The 14,067-nt window shown below is 47.1% G+C and overlaps 2 long non-coding RNA genes across 7 annotated transcripts; one reads left to right on the top strand and one right to left on the bottom strand.

The window, feature by feature from the left end:
- Positions 1–727: 727 nt before the first annotated feature.
- LOC135281931 (uncharacterized) lies at positions 728–8,736 on the bottom strand. 6 transcript variants are annotated; one of them, XR_010348337.1, is made up of 5 exons: positions 8,289–8,736; positions 2,433–2,584; positions 1,601–1,841; positions 1,204–1,279; positions 728–907 (listed from the first exon to the last, which is right to left on the bottom strand). It is a non-coding gene; the product is annotated as an uncharacterized LOC135281931 (long non-coding RNA). The 6 variants fall into 6 exon arrangements; XR_010348336.1 differs by having other exon boundaries at positions 728–896; positions 8,289–8,735; XR_010348335.1 differs by having other exon boundaries at positions 1,694–1,841; positions 8,289–8,735.
- On the top strand, positions 6,833–13,898 carry LOC135281934 (uncharacterized). Its single transcript, XR_010348340.1, has 2 exons — positions 6,833–10,534; positions 10,627–13,898. It is a non-coding gene; the product is annotated as an uncharacterized LOC135281934 (long non-coding RNA).
- Positions 13,899–14,067: the final 169 nt, after the last annotated feature.

Genomic DNA, 14,067 nt, shown 5'->3' with positions numbered 1-14,067 from the left:
TCCAGTCTGGGGTGGCAGAGTCTTTATTTTTCAGTCATTCAAGACATTCAGCATTGATTTGTTATTGGGCTGCTGTCAGAAATCTTATTTTGGGTAAAGGTGGAGAGGATCCCGAGTTAGTGCAGGAAGGAAGGGGGAAACCAGGACTGAGCCTGAATGGCTCCATGGGTGCTTTAAAGGCTTTGTTTTGTTCCTCTCCATGAAGAGAAAACAAATAGCTGATGCCTCTCAAAGTGAATAATACACCAACACGCCAGAAGGGGACCGAATAACCCAAAAATAAATCCATGTAACAATTTTTCAAAAGCTTTAAATGTCTTCAAAGCCAAGTAGCATTCTTTAATGAAAGCAGGATCAAGCCAGAAAAGCTTTAGGAGTTTAAAGTTATTTGGTAGCTAGTTATTTTCCTTCAAAAGACACTAAGTAAACCTCTGCCTGTAGCCTTCATCACTCCACCAGAAATGCTTTGTCAGGGTATTTGTGACAAATTAATTATAGCGATAGAAAATCTCAGTAGAAATGAATATTCAAAAAGATTTTTTTTTTATTCTGTTGACTTCAGGGAATGCTCTCCTGTTTCTAAAGCTGTGTGTTTTCCTCATTAGCTCTCCCCCTCCCCCAGTTCTTTTCAGAAACTTTCAGAAGTGATTAGAAATGGTTTTATTTTCAGCTCGCCTGGGGAATGGCATTTGCAGTGGAACAAACCACTGATGCTGGAGTCTTGCTGGCAACAAGAAATGGCCCATCAGCAAACTTTCCAGAGAAAACATCCTGAAATGACTGTCCCAGTCCTGACCACCTGGCACTAATGCAGAGCAAGATGCTGATGGGGCTGTCCCACAAAGCCTCAGTGCTGGAGGAGTTTGTCCTCACAGCAGCTCCATCCTCAGTGGATCCTGGCCTGGTCCTGCAAACAAAAAAGCAGAGCTGGGGCAGACCCAAGGTGGCTTCAGCGTGGCTCTCACTCCCTGCAAAGGCTCTGACAAAGCAGAGAGCTCCTTCCTCATCTCTTGCTCTTGTTGTCTGTAAATTGCAGAGCTTTCTTGTCTTAGGCTAAAGGGATTTCAAGGAGCAAAATTCCCATTGTGCATCTCATTAAGACTGGGGAAAGCAGGAGGCCACTGCCATCCATCATCCCCCACAGCTCCAGGTCACCTCCATGCCTCTGTCCCCTGGGTACACTGGTCCTGTCCCCACTCTTACCCTGCTTGGTCCTGCACACAGCACTGAAATATTGGGCTGCAGCTCCTGGAGTCTCTTCTGGAAAGGTTGTTCTGGGCTGACAGTAAAAGGAAATAAATGTAAATAAAGCTCTCCCAATCTGTGACTGCCTGACCCCACTCAGGAAGCTCCCACGACCAATGTCCCCACATGGAGCCACATTCCTGGCTCTGCTACAGGCACTGGGCAGGAAAAAATCCTCCCCTCCATCCTCACTTCACTCTGACAACTCAATTAACAAGCTGCCTCGTTAGTATCCTGTACTTAATTAACAAGTTGAATTAATAAGTAGCCTGGGTTGCTTAATTAATAATTAATTAATCCTTGGTTAATAAGGACAACAGAAACTAGTTCATAAGGGAATGATTCAATAGCTTACAGTGAAATGAGGATCCAAGGAGAAGGTGTAAATGGCTGTGAGGAGCTGGACCCCACCCTGACACCCAGAGTCCTCTCTGAGTGCAGCTGCCACCTTCAAAGCCCTTGCCTTCTGCTCCTGCCCCAAACCCAGGCTGGAAGATCCAAAATTCTCATTTGGTTCTTGGCTGCAGTGGGGATGCTCTGCAGAGATGCTGCCCCGTGGTTCCCCTGCCCAGCTGGAGCTGGGGTCAGTGTCTCACCTGGCAAAGCAAAAGGGGGGGATTACCTGAAACCAGCAATGAAAAGGGGAATGTGCACAAAACACAGCCTAAAGCATCCCTGCCCTGCCCTGGTACAGAATTCCCAGGAGGAAATGCTGTTCCTTGGGCTCAGGCAGTGCTCAGCTCACACCCAACTCAATATGGTGCCCACATTTGACAACACACATTTGGCAATTTTCACTAGGAAAGCATAAAGGATTATGTTGATGTTCCCTTCTCATCTTGATACAGCAGGTGTCTTGTTTCCATATGAATGATCTCAAGGTGTACATACATATAGATCCATATATTAAAAACACTCATCTTATCATATAACATTTCAAATTCAGCCAAATAGAAGCAGCTGATTTTTCCTGATGGTATTGATTTGAAATTCTCCATCCACAGACCATTTTGGAATCCCAAACAAAAGAAAAAGGAGAGTTATTTCCCACACAACAGATGCAGTGCACCAATCTCTAGGAAAATGACTTTTCAGTTTATTGTTGCTTTTGGTGACTTCAGTTCATGACTGGTTTCAAAGAAGATATTGAGCGTAGCAACAAAACATGTTTGCAGACAGATAATTACCATTATTTTCAATTATAATGCTGTCATCTCCAATCCAAGAGTTTGTTTCAAGACTGGGAAATACAAACATTACTGTTATTGCCACATTGATAAATTATGTTGTTGCTTATTCCAAGAATGACAATTAATGGTGCTCAGTTTTGTTGGACAACCTGAAATGAAACACAACAGAAATTTGTTACTAACAATCACAGTAAGGAGGGGGCTGGGGAGGGAAGGTATTTATTGATGAAACACTCCAGAAACAGAACCTATAAGCAAAATTGAACTGGAAATTCAGTTTCCTTGTAGAAATATGTGAGATGGTATTGCACTGCCTTGTACAGTGGAAATGAGTGCTTCTCACACCTGTTATTTAGATTTTTTGTGTCTGTGTCTCAGTTATTTTCCCCAGTGGGCTTCATGCAACCAGGACGTGGTGCCTGAATGTCCCTCATCACTTTCAGGATAAGTGAGAGCTTTCCAGCAGGCCAGTGGCAAAGCAGAAGTGCAGGACATTTCTGGTGAGGGATTCCTCTCTGTGTCCCACAGGGTTCCTCCACCTCTCCTGCAGATCCCAGCAAGGGCTGGATGGGGTTTGTGCCTTGGCCAAGCTTCAGCTCTGTCATACACCGAGCAAGAAAGGATGGGAAGGAAGAAGAGAAGGAAAGCACAGTTGGCTTCATTCCCCTGGGCTCCAAACTGAACTAATTGAGGTCGAGTCGGCAGCATGGTCACAGCCTGGGAACAAAAGCCTGCTCCCAAATGCTTCCCACACTCAGTGCTGCAGGAACAACTTGGAAAGGTTTTCAAAGTATTCACCAGTTGCTGAGTCTGCTTCCTGCCATGGGAGCTCCCACTCTGTTGTCTGCACAATCCACTCGCATTCCTCCACTTGCTTTACCTGCTTTTTGTGACATTCCAACTGGGGGCTGCTAGCTTTGCCACCTGGATGGCATCTGGGGAGGTTTTGGCTTAGCTCAGATGGTCCAAAACCCAGCAGTGATTGCCCTCAAGGCAACTTCATATTTTCTGTATTGCAGCAGAGCTTCCCATTTCCTACCATCCTCGCCCTGAATTGTGCCTTTATGTAGTTATGCAGCAATGATTACAGATTTGGGAAAGAGCTGCAGTCAGAGAAGGCACAAACCAGAGAAACACACCACTCCCATCCCCCTGAGCAGCTGGGAGCTGCAGACACAACTATAAATTCCTGTCCAGTGAAAACTGTATTTACTCATCCCAAACAAACCCCTGTGCACCACCAAGCCAAGGGCACTGGGTCCTGGTTTGGAGCACAATGAGCCTCACTGATTCACCTCACTCCTCTGAGATGCCTCTCCAGGAGCCTGGGCTTGCTGGGTGACTGACTCTGGCCTTACAGACACAAACTTAGTTCCAAAGAACAAGCAGGAAAGTTTGCACAGAGCCCTGAGCCTCCTGACTGCTGGTGTCCCATGAGAATGATCACAGCATCCTCCCCTGTGAGGCTGCAGTTGCTGATTCCAGGACTCCTGATTTTGGATCAGACATGACGTGTTTTACCCAAACTTAACCTCCCACAGGTGCAGCAAGGCATGTGATAAAGCCTGTGACTGATTTTTAACCTTCTTGTTCTGTCTTGACACATTTTCCCCTTCCCCCCACCCCTATTTTTCATTAAATCCAGGCCAGCAAGGAGGGAGGGAGAGTTCAGTGCATCTGTTCATCACTAACATTGACAAACAACACGTAAAAGCTTTGCTAACCTGAAAAGTATTGGCATATCTAACCAAAACCCACTTGATTTCCCCTGGAAAGCAAAATCTGTGAGAGGCCATTACTAGCAGGTTGCCCTTGCATGGGAAGTAATTGAATCTGGAAATGGGAAATATGAGGCAGGAGAGGTTGGCTGTCATCTTACAAAAACAATTAAATGCATGAAATGTGCCTTAATGATATAATTAAGGCAAAATTCCAATCCTCCATTAGCGGTGGCATTAATTATTGCAAGCACATTACATTCAATATCACTGGAATGATGAAATCCTTTGTTATACAGCTTTATTAACAAACAAATAAATAAATAAAACCTGATTATCTGCTCCTCAACAGACGCTGTGATGCAAAATTACTTTTGAACAGACCTTGATTAGTTTTGCCTGTTAAGGCTGATGGCAACAGAGGTCAGAGCACCCCAGGGAAACTCCTGTAAAGCCCTGCTGGGACCCATTGTGGCTGTTACTGGAGCAGGCAAAATTGATTAACACCAACCCCACAGCTCCCCTAAAACACACCCATTTCCAGCAGCTGCGTGCAGGACTTGCTGCTCACCCTCCTGGAATCTGCTGTCACCCCCAGGAGCTGGCTTGCAGCAGGGCAAGATCTCACCTGCCTCTTGCACCAAGCAGTGAATCACAGCCTTCCTTTCACTCAAAGTGATTTTACACTCACTTCTCTGCTCTGCTCCTGCTCCCTGGGGCTGTCAGTTCCCTGGGGGGGTCCTGGGGATTTGAGGCTCTTGGCTGGGCACAGCAGAGCCCAGGTTTCAGAGCCAAGTCCCTTCTGCCCCCGCTGCAGAGGAGCCGTGCATCAGCTGCTGAAAGGCTCCTGGAAGCTGCTCAGCACTGTTTTATACACTGGGACAAATGGGATTACTGACCTCAGAGGTGTGAAGGTATAAAATACACCTTTCCAAAGGAGGAAGGCATCAGTAACATCCCCTCATAGGTACATGTTTGGGATTATGAGCAAATTTATTAGATATGGAAGCCTGTTTATAGTGATTTTCAATGTTTAATCCAACACAAGGAACAAAAATTGGAGAAATTAGCCCCCTCCTGCCAGCCATGTGAGTCCTAGGTGACATCTGCCAGAGGACAAGCAAACACATCAGTTGAGTGATTATATGGATACCTGCTGAAAGAGGGGGATTTTCAATTATGCATGGTTGAATTTCTACGTGTACAATTCAGGGAAAATCAATTAGTGAGAGTCATTTGTTTCTGAACACACTGGTCGGAGAGAAACATTAGTTCAGAAACATTAATTTCTGGACAAATGTTTACAATTAAAATGCAATTTTGATTCCACTCCAGTTCTAGCCTGTCACCCTGTATCTCAGCCAGATCTGGAGAAGAAATTGCAATACCCAGGAAGGGCAGGCTGGGGATCACAGTGGTGGAAGTGTCAGCCCTGGGTTTGCCAGGAAAACCTTGGGGTGCCCTGGGGGACAGGGCTGGGGCTGTTTGTGCAGCTGAACCTTGGCCCTCAAGGCATGGGCGAGTCCTGGGCTAACAGGGACCCGGGTGGGGATGGAGGACAGCAGGGTGCAGTGCCTCGGGTTCAGGCAGGAATTTCTCTGTGTAAGGCTGATAATGCAGCATTTCTTTAGAAGCAACCTGTACCTGTGCTGGATGCCATTTGTCCCGTTTGCCCAAGGCCTAAAGCCAGTGCAGCAGCTGAGGACAGGGACAGAAAGCAGCAGGGAGAATGTCCTGGGGTGCCAAACTCCCACCCACAGCAGCAACTCGTGGCTGTGCTTTACCCACACAGGGAACTGAAAGGAGAACCACTGCCTTTTCCCATAAACCAGAACTTTGAGAGAAGAGATGAAGCCCATTTTCCAAGCTGACATTTGGCTCCAGCAATTACTCACAAGCAGTTACACTCGCTCATGACTCAGTCCCAGATCTCTGTTCTGAGCTGAAACCTCACTGAGGACTCGGGCATGTTCTGATGAATGGGGAGAGCTGAGTAAACCTGAACACATTTTTTTGAGTTAGTCTGCTTCCTTAAAGCCTTGCCTCACACCAGCCTTTTCTACAGCATGAGGAATCTCAGTTATTCCTTGGTTCTGCCCCTTTGCTCTCTGACACAGCCACTCAAACACCACACACCCCAAAATGGGTTTCTTTTGAAGCATTGCCAGGCTGTGGGCACCACATCCTCCTGCAGAGGGAAGGAACAAACGTGCTGGAGGTGCCTCACCTTCCTTGAGATCCTCTGCACATAAAGCACCTGCCTGCACCACCTTCCAGAGGGGTTTTCTGCAATCAAAGTTGCTCTTCTGACACAGGTTACTCATCAGATATAAATTCTCAGCAGTGGGGTGGACGTGCAAATACACAGAAATTGTTTATATAAATAGCTTATTTGGGCATTTACAGTAAAACCTGGCCTGGAGAAAGTAAATAGAGTTCCAGTTTCATGCCACTCGTACAGCATTACTGTAAATAGTTGGTATTTTTTCCTTCAAGTGCAGGCATTATGCACCCAGCTGACCTTGCACTGGCACAGGAGGGAAGGAAGTGTTCCAGACCTCCTGTTTGTAAAGCAATAAAACATAACAGGGCTCAGAGATCAGAGGGAAAATAAACAGATCCTCTCATTCAACCTCCTCCAACTCCCCCTGCTTTCCCCTCCACAGCTTATATTTAGCTCAGCTCCTCCATGCCCACAGAAAGGCTGCCCTGGGAGTGGGGAGGGAGAGCACCAGGGCCAGGCTCTTGGAGAACCTCAGGCTTTCCTCCTCAGGAAGGAAAATCAACAGACCTGCTTAGCAGAGCAGAGAGGAACAGCAGCTCTCAAGGGAAAAATAGAGATGAGATTGGCAGTGGGGCCCACCAGGGTCATTCAACATTTGTTTGTTACCCTGGTTCTGCTCATCTGAACCTTGCAGAGCCTGGGTTTGAGATCCAAGGGAGAAAAAAAAAAATCTGTGTGTGCACATTAATAAATTGTGTGGAACAAAGCTGTGCATGAAGCCCATCACCCTCCCTGGGAAATCACCTGGTGTGCACTGACCCCAAGTTAAACCTAACCCAGCTCCCTCCTCACACAGCTCTGCTGCTCACCCCAACCTGCAGAGACCCTCCCCAAAACCAAGCACCCAGAAGGGGCTGGTCTTGCAGGACTGGGTGCTTGCATGACTGTTTTAGAGCTGGAGTGTTTAGGATGCTCAATTCCCACCCTAATGGGCCCAAAGAGCAGAAATGTGTGAAGGCCTCGTGCAGAAAGGCAGCTGGCTGCTCTGCTCCTGGAGATGTGGGTTCAGTGGTGCTGTCTTGGAGCAGGAGCTGTGGCCAAGCCCAGCTTGTTCCCATCCCTTGCTGGGAACAGAGAGTGGCAGACTGGGAATTGCCAGCTGTGACACTGCAGGGACTGCCTGGGACACACGGACACTGCCCCGTGCCCTGCCCACAGGCTCTGTGCCCATCCTAAAGGCCTCTGAAGCAGCTCCAGTGGCATGAGGAAGAGTGAGAATGAGAAGAGAGGACATCTGTGCACACTCCTGGTGGCCAAGGCCAGCTCCTGCCTCCTTTCTGTGCCCGAGCAGCAGCGAGGCCACAGCAGGAGGGACAGGGGGATGCTGCTGCTGCTTGGACACCATGCTCAGGGGGGTTTTGTGCTCCCATCTCCAGCCTCTCTGTTTTTAAAGCCAGGCTGCTTATTAGCAATGCACAGCAGCACCAAGCAATAACTTTGTACTGCAGTTTCTCTCTTAATCAAATGCAGCTTCACAGAGCCACGCTGATCTAATTGTTCAGTGTCCAGGTTCCCTGCCTCTGCAGAGATAAATACTCTGAGGAGCTGCATTTTGACTGGCATCCAAAACTCACCACTGGCTGCTGTGATTGTGATTTATTGCTGCTGATAACAATCAATCCCAAGGCAACCATGTGCATTTGAAGTGATTCAGGGCTGAGCAAGGGGGGAATGAATACCCACGGGGAGCTGACAAGTGATGAGTCCTGCACTGAATGCTCTCCCCCATTTCTGCATTGCAAACCCCACCCCAAGCTCACTGCGTGGAGGGCTCCGTGTCACCTCTCCCCTGCCAAGTGCAGTCTGCTCAGCCAAAGCTCTAAACTTCATTTATGCACCTTTCAGTCTTACCTGACAACAGGCTCTCCGTGGGCAGAGGACAGGGACAAAACTCCAGAGTGCTGCAGCCACCAGCCTGACCTGCTGGGCAGGATAGTCTCCAGCAGCCAGCAAGCCCTGCTCAGCCAGGACAGGCTCCCCAGGGCACAAGGCAGAAGGGAAGGGGGCCTGGAGCTGCCATGATCAATGGGCTTCAGCCACAGAGCAAGAAAAAGCACACCTACAGCTCTGGCAGAGCATGGCTCCAGGACAGCCTGAAACCCCCTTTTGTGTACCCTAAAAAATGCCTTAAATTCCAATCTCAGCTCAAAAAAGGTGGCTGCTGTTTCAGAGGGTTTATCTTTTCTTCATATCATCCAGGCAGCTTCAGAAACCTGGTCAGGAAAGACTCTGCAAAACCTCCTGTAGCTCTGACTCACCAGAAGAGCAGAAAAACCCTCAGAACAAATCTCCACCTTCCCTGGAGCTCCTTAAATTTGCCTCCTGGGCCATGGCAAAATTGTGCCCACCTGGGCCACATCCCCCACCTGGGCCAGCTGCCCTCCTGCCTGGCCCTGAGCGAAGCCCCTGATGTTCCAAGGAGAGGGGAGAGCTGTCTGCAGGGCTCCTGAGCAGGGAAGAGGGAGGGGCAATCAGTTTTGACCCCATCAGACCTTAAATGAAGGGACCCTTGGGCAGTAGGACAGTAATTATTTCTTCTTCTCTCCTGTCTGCTCTTTTGTTTTTGCTACTGTTACACAGCCCTGTTGTATGCCAAAGCAATTGGAATTTATTCACTTTTTTATTTTAAGGGATAGCAGCAAGTGTTTGGAGTAAATTCCCATTACAGTTGGGAGAGTCAGCAGCAGGATCCCCGTGAGAGCACGTTGCTTTCTTACCAAACCTCAGTGAAAGCCATCACTGCAGGGAGAATGTTTCCAGCCACTTTATTCAGGGTTTCTGTCCCTGGTCAAGGCTTCCCCTCCCTCAGTGGTGAGACAGGGCTCTGCCTGCACAGCATGGAGGGGAAAACCTCAATAAATCAACCCAGAGAAATGCAGCTTGAGCAGGCTAAAAAGCCAAAAAAGCAAGAGGCTGATGCCAGGTTTCACTCCCCAAAGCACTCCAGGTCATCCCCGTCCTTCCTGGGAGGGAATCAGTGATGGGACCATCCCTGAGCACCAGAGCTGGACAAGCCCCAAAGGGGCTTTGCTTGGTGCCCTGAAGGCACAAACCAGATTAAACACAGGCATGAGCCTGAGCAATGAATCACCTGCCAGGAGAGCAGGAGCAGGATGGACAGGACCCCGAGGATGGCAGGGAGGCAGCAGCACAGAGGAAGAGCTGGATCAGGACAAACAGGGAAAATATGGAGACAAAAGAGAAAAAAAAAAGAAAAAAAAAAAAAGAAAAAAATGTTTTAAATTCTCTGCAGTTGGAATTTGCACCTTCCAGCCAGTGCACCATGGAGGCCCACAAGAGCTGCAAGAAGTGCTTCAGTGTTGGAAGCACAGGGAAAATCTGAACCTGATTTCTTAACTTCCATTCCACTTGCAGCACAGAAATCTGTTTAAAAGCAAAGGCTTTGCCACCTGTGGTTTCCAAAAGTCACAGAATTGTTTCTTCCATTGAGCTAAAAAAAAAAAAAAATCCGACCAAAACCCAAGCATTAAAAAATAATCTTTTGCCAATGAGTGGCGCTGCAGTGTCCCCAGATCTCCCCAGCAGACATGGAAAGGTAGCTAAGTAACAACTACCTCTGCCCATTCCCACACACTGCACTGGTTGAACTTGATTCCTTTTTTTTTTTTGTAATTTAGAAAAAATTCCCTTTTGGAAAATGTGGTTTCAGCTGAGTTCTCTTTTTCTGTGGGAAGATGTTGGTTTCAGCTGTGATTCCAAAAATGTAATTTCGAAACAGCGATTCGAACCAAGCCCTGCCCTTTCCCTGCCTCACCATGCCTGGGGCAAGGTGGATGTATTCATTCCACTTGGATATTTGTGATCCTGGGGTTGGGGCAGGGGCATTGCCAGCTCTCAGAAATTTTGTGTTTTGGTGTTTCTTTGGGCACAAGGTGGGAAGGAGGGTTTGGAGCTGCTCAAGCCAGCACTGGAGTCACAGCATTGGCACAGCCCTAGAATCATCTGACTTCCTACCACAGGGAAAAGTGTTCCAACCAAGGGCAGCTGCTTTCCAGCACTGCACCAGCCTGGGCTGTCTTTCCAGCAGCAATGCACAGAGGACACCAGGAATCCCACAAACAAACCTCAACCAGGAGGTGAGTGGCTCAGATCCAGAATCAGAGCCAGAGGGGTGGGTTTGGGGTTCTCCTCCCTGGGCTGCAATTGAGCTGCTTTCATTCCTTCCCAGAGATATTCTCCCAGCTGACCATCAGCCTGGGGCTGTGCTGCAAATAACTGGACAGACAGAGCATCCCATTATCCTGCTGAAACCCACAGGAGCTCCTCGTGCCCAAGTCAAAGCCAAGTGTCCACCACTTGCCCATCCAAAGCAGCTGAGGAGCTGCTTGTCAAACCAGGGGCCACTTTTAACTTTTTTTACACTTTTAACAGTGCTGCCACCTGAATTACACGTTTGTGACCAGCCAGAGAAGAGGGTTGGGGAGACCAAGGGCTTGGCAGAGCTGGCAGCAAACCCCAGGGATTAATAACTGCACATCCCTTAGCCCCAGGAGGAAACCTGAGGTCTGGGTGAATCTACAGGACATCCATCCTTCAGACACACAAAAGAAAACCCCCTGCAAACAGTCAAGTTTTCAATCGCTTTAATGTGATCACTGCAATCTGACCACAGTTTCAGAAAGGCAAAAAAAAAAAAAAAAGTCACACAAATTCTCTGTGCTTAGGATTTGAGTCAATCTGTGCAGCTCTTGTTGACTGACGTTATTGAAGTTAAGACCTTCTGACCATCAGTGATGTTCTCAGCTGAAAGGCAGGACCGTGTGTAGGACAGAGTGGTGCAAACCAGGAATGCTTCTTCTGGGCTTGGAGCTGGGCCACCCGATCTGCTCCAAAGGAAACAGCTGTAGGTGCACCTGACCTGCTCCAAAGGAAACAGCTCTATGTGCACACACACACAGGGAGCAGGGAAATGCACCAGGAACCAGCTACAGCTCCCCGGGGACAGAGCTGGGGCTGTGCTCCACAACGAGGAAGGGGGAACCCACACAAATATCCAAAACTGAGCAGATTCATTTTCCAACATTCATAAGAAAATAGGAAAACTGAAATTACATTGTGTTGACAAACTCTGGTTTTTCGTTTTGGTTTTTTGTTGTTGGGGTTTTTTTTGGGTAACAAAGCAAAAGGTGAAGGCAAATTTTCCAAAGTATTGTAAAATTTATTGTATAAGTATTGCAGCTTTTAGAATGACATATAATTGCCACTATTGGTTACTGGTACACAAGAAGCGTTTACAACAGATTTTTGTAAATTGGCATCAGAGTACATATTCATACTAAAACAGCAAAATATAGATAAGTACTGCATTGCATGTGCTGTCAATAGTTTACATAAGTTTAAATTGAACAGAACTCAGGATACAGGACTGCCTATAACAAACTCCAAAGCCAACACAATGCAACTGGAAGTTTAAGAAAATATTAATACAATGAAATGTGTCTATAAGGCAGGCAAATTAGGACTTTAATGTTGTCCTTCATGAGCTTCTATAGTACAGCAAAAATTTGAAGCGCAGTTTCTGGAAAACTTCTTTTTGTTTTTTTTCTTTTGTTGTAGATTTGTGTTGTACACAGAATATCTCTGAGCAGTTCAGAGACAGAAGAGATTAAAATTCATTCTGTTCTGGCCTAGCACTGTTAATGCTACACATCTGATTCAGTCTTTTCCCAATCCTTAGGAAAAACATTGGGCTTTGATTTCTTTATTTTTTTAATATAGCAGTTAGTGCAATTTTATAATTCGATAGACATACAAAAGGGTGATTCTCCAGAAAGCAACTGGATTTCCTTAGACCCCACTTAAGACAGAATGAATTTTGTAACACTCATGGAAACAACACGCTGGATTAGTAAAGCTGAGTCTTCAAACCAGTGTAACCAAGGGTTGTGAAGGGAACACGTGTCAGCCCCAAATGAAACCCATCCTTCCACCCACCAGAACCAGCAAAGCCACGTTCCCATTCCAGGCCAGTGAGGTTTGGGGGCACTTTAGGGACGCTGTTTGCCGTACTGTAAGCTAAGAAACTCTGTAAGATCAACAACCCCTTTTAAAGCTAACGCGACTTAAAACTCCGAGCAAAAAGACAGGCTAGGACATGAGGTTGCTAAGCATTAGCAGTGCTTTGATTCTTCTGCATTTCTTTAAAAATAAATCACTTTTAAGGGGCCTGAATCTCTGTGCTGGCAGCTGCAGGACACTCTAGCACCGCTCTCCACTGAGCTGCACCAAGGCCAGAGGAACGGGGCATCAGCAAGGGTGTGCAAAGCAAATTCCCTGCCTTGGTGGCAATTTGGGACGTGGGAATGGGGAAGAAATGGACCCCGAGGCAAAAAGTAACATTAAATAGTAGTAATAATAATAATAACAACAATAACAACAACAATAATAATAATAAAAAAAAGAACAGACCATTATTTCTAAACACCCATTCAGAACTTGGGAGTTGATCTGGGCCCCAGATCTGTTATCTGCACTTGAAATACACAGTTCTCAGGACTGCAAAGAGAGGGATGGACAGAAGAAAGACAAAAGATAACAGCTGAGCTCTGCTGAGGAGCTGCACCCACGGCCTGGGACCTGGGGCTCTCCCCACTGGAGCTGCAGCAGACCAGGGAAAGGTGGCAGCCTGGGGATTGTGCAAGGATGGGCTGAAAGGCATCATTTGCAACAGAAATTTGGTGTTGATGAGCCACCCCATTTCACACTCATTAAGCTCCCCAAACTAGAGAAAGAGGTAAATGAAAGTGGACCCAGGAACTCAACAAACTGATCACTCAACCGCAGAGCTTGGGGTGACTCTAGACAAATAAAAGCTCACACTGGGAGAGGATTGGGGAGGGAGGAAAAAAAATAGGGGGAAAAATGAATTGGTTGAAATTTTGAGGACTTTCAAGCATGAGAGCTGGGTTCAATTGCACTGCATCTTCAGACCCTCTCCCACTACCCCTCTGTGCCTATCCAGCCCCTGCCCACTTCCCTGACTTTTCCACGGGGTTTGGTGGCCAGGTGACACCCTGTGACAAGACAATCTCATTTCTTAACAAGCTCTGGACCCCACACCACCTCTTTACTCACTGCTCAGTTTTAAACATGTGATGCATATTCCACCCAAAATCTGCTGAGGTAACCGTATTTTTTTTTAATAGCAAACAAAACTAGTTCAGATCACTGAACAACACGCCCCCCTCCCTCCCCCAAAAAAACAAAACAAAAAAACAAACACACCCAACCCCAACAACACTATTCACGCATTTTGGCTCAAGAGGGCAGTAGATATTATATTTCGCTTTCTCTTTTGGTTGGTATCTCATTTACAATATCCACCACAGATTCCTACCTCCCCGGGTAGGATAATGTGCATAAAACGTGTTCAAGTTCCCTAAGAACAGTCGGAGCAGAGCAGCGGCCAAGGGAGCAGCAGGTGTGGCCAGGCACAGGGAGCTGCTCCGGGAAAAAGGGACTGGAAAAGTGAATGCAAGGTCCAAAGGAGCAAGAGACCAGACGCTGGTTACTTGTAATGCTAACGATGATTTTGTGTCCCCCTCTCCAGTAAGGGAGGGTTACTGTTTGTTTAATAAGGCACTAAATAGACATGTTACATAAAGGAAAG

The sequence above is a fragment of the Passer domesticus genome, chromosome 16 (genome assembly GCF_036417665.1).
Source record: "Passer domesticus isolate bPasDom1 chromosome 16, bPasDom1.hap1, whole genome shotgun sequence".
Classification (NCBI taxonomy): Eukaryota; Metazoa; Chordata; class Aves; order Passeriformes; family Passeridae; genus Passer; species Passer domesticus.
Note: the sequence above shows the minus strand (reverse complement) of the source record. Positions and strands in the feature narration are given on the sequence as shown.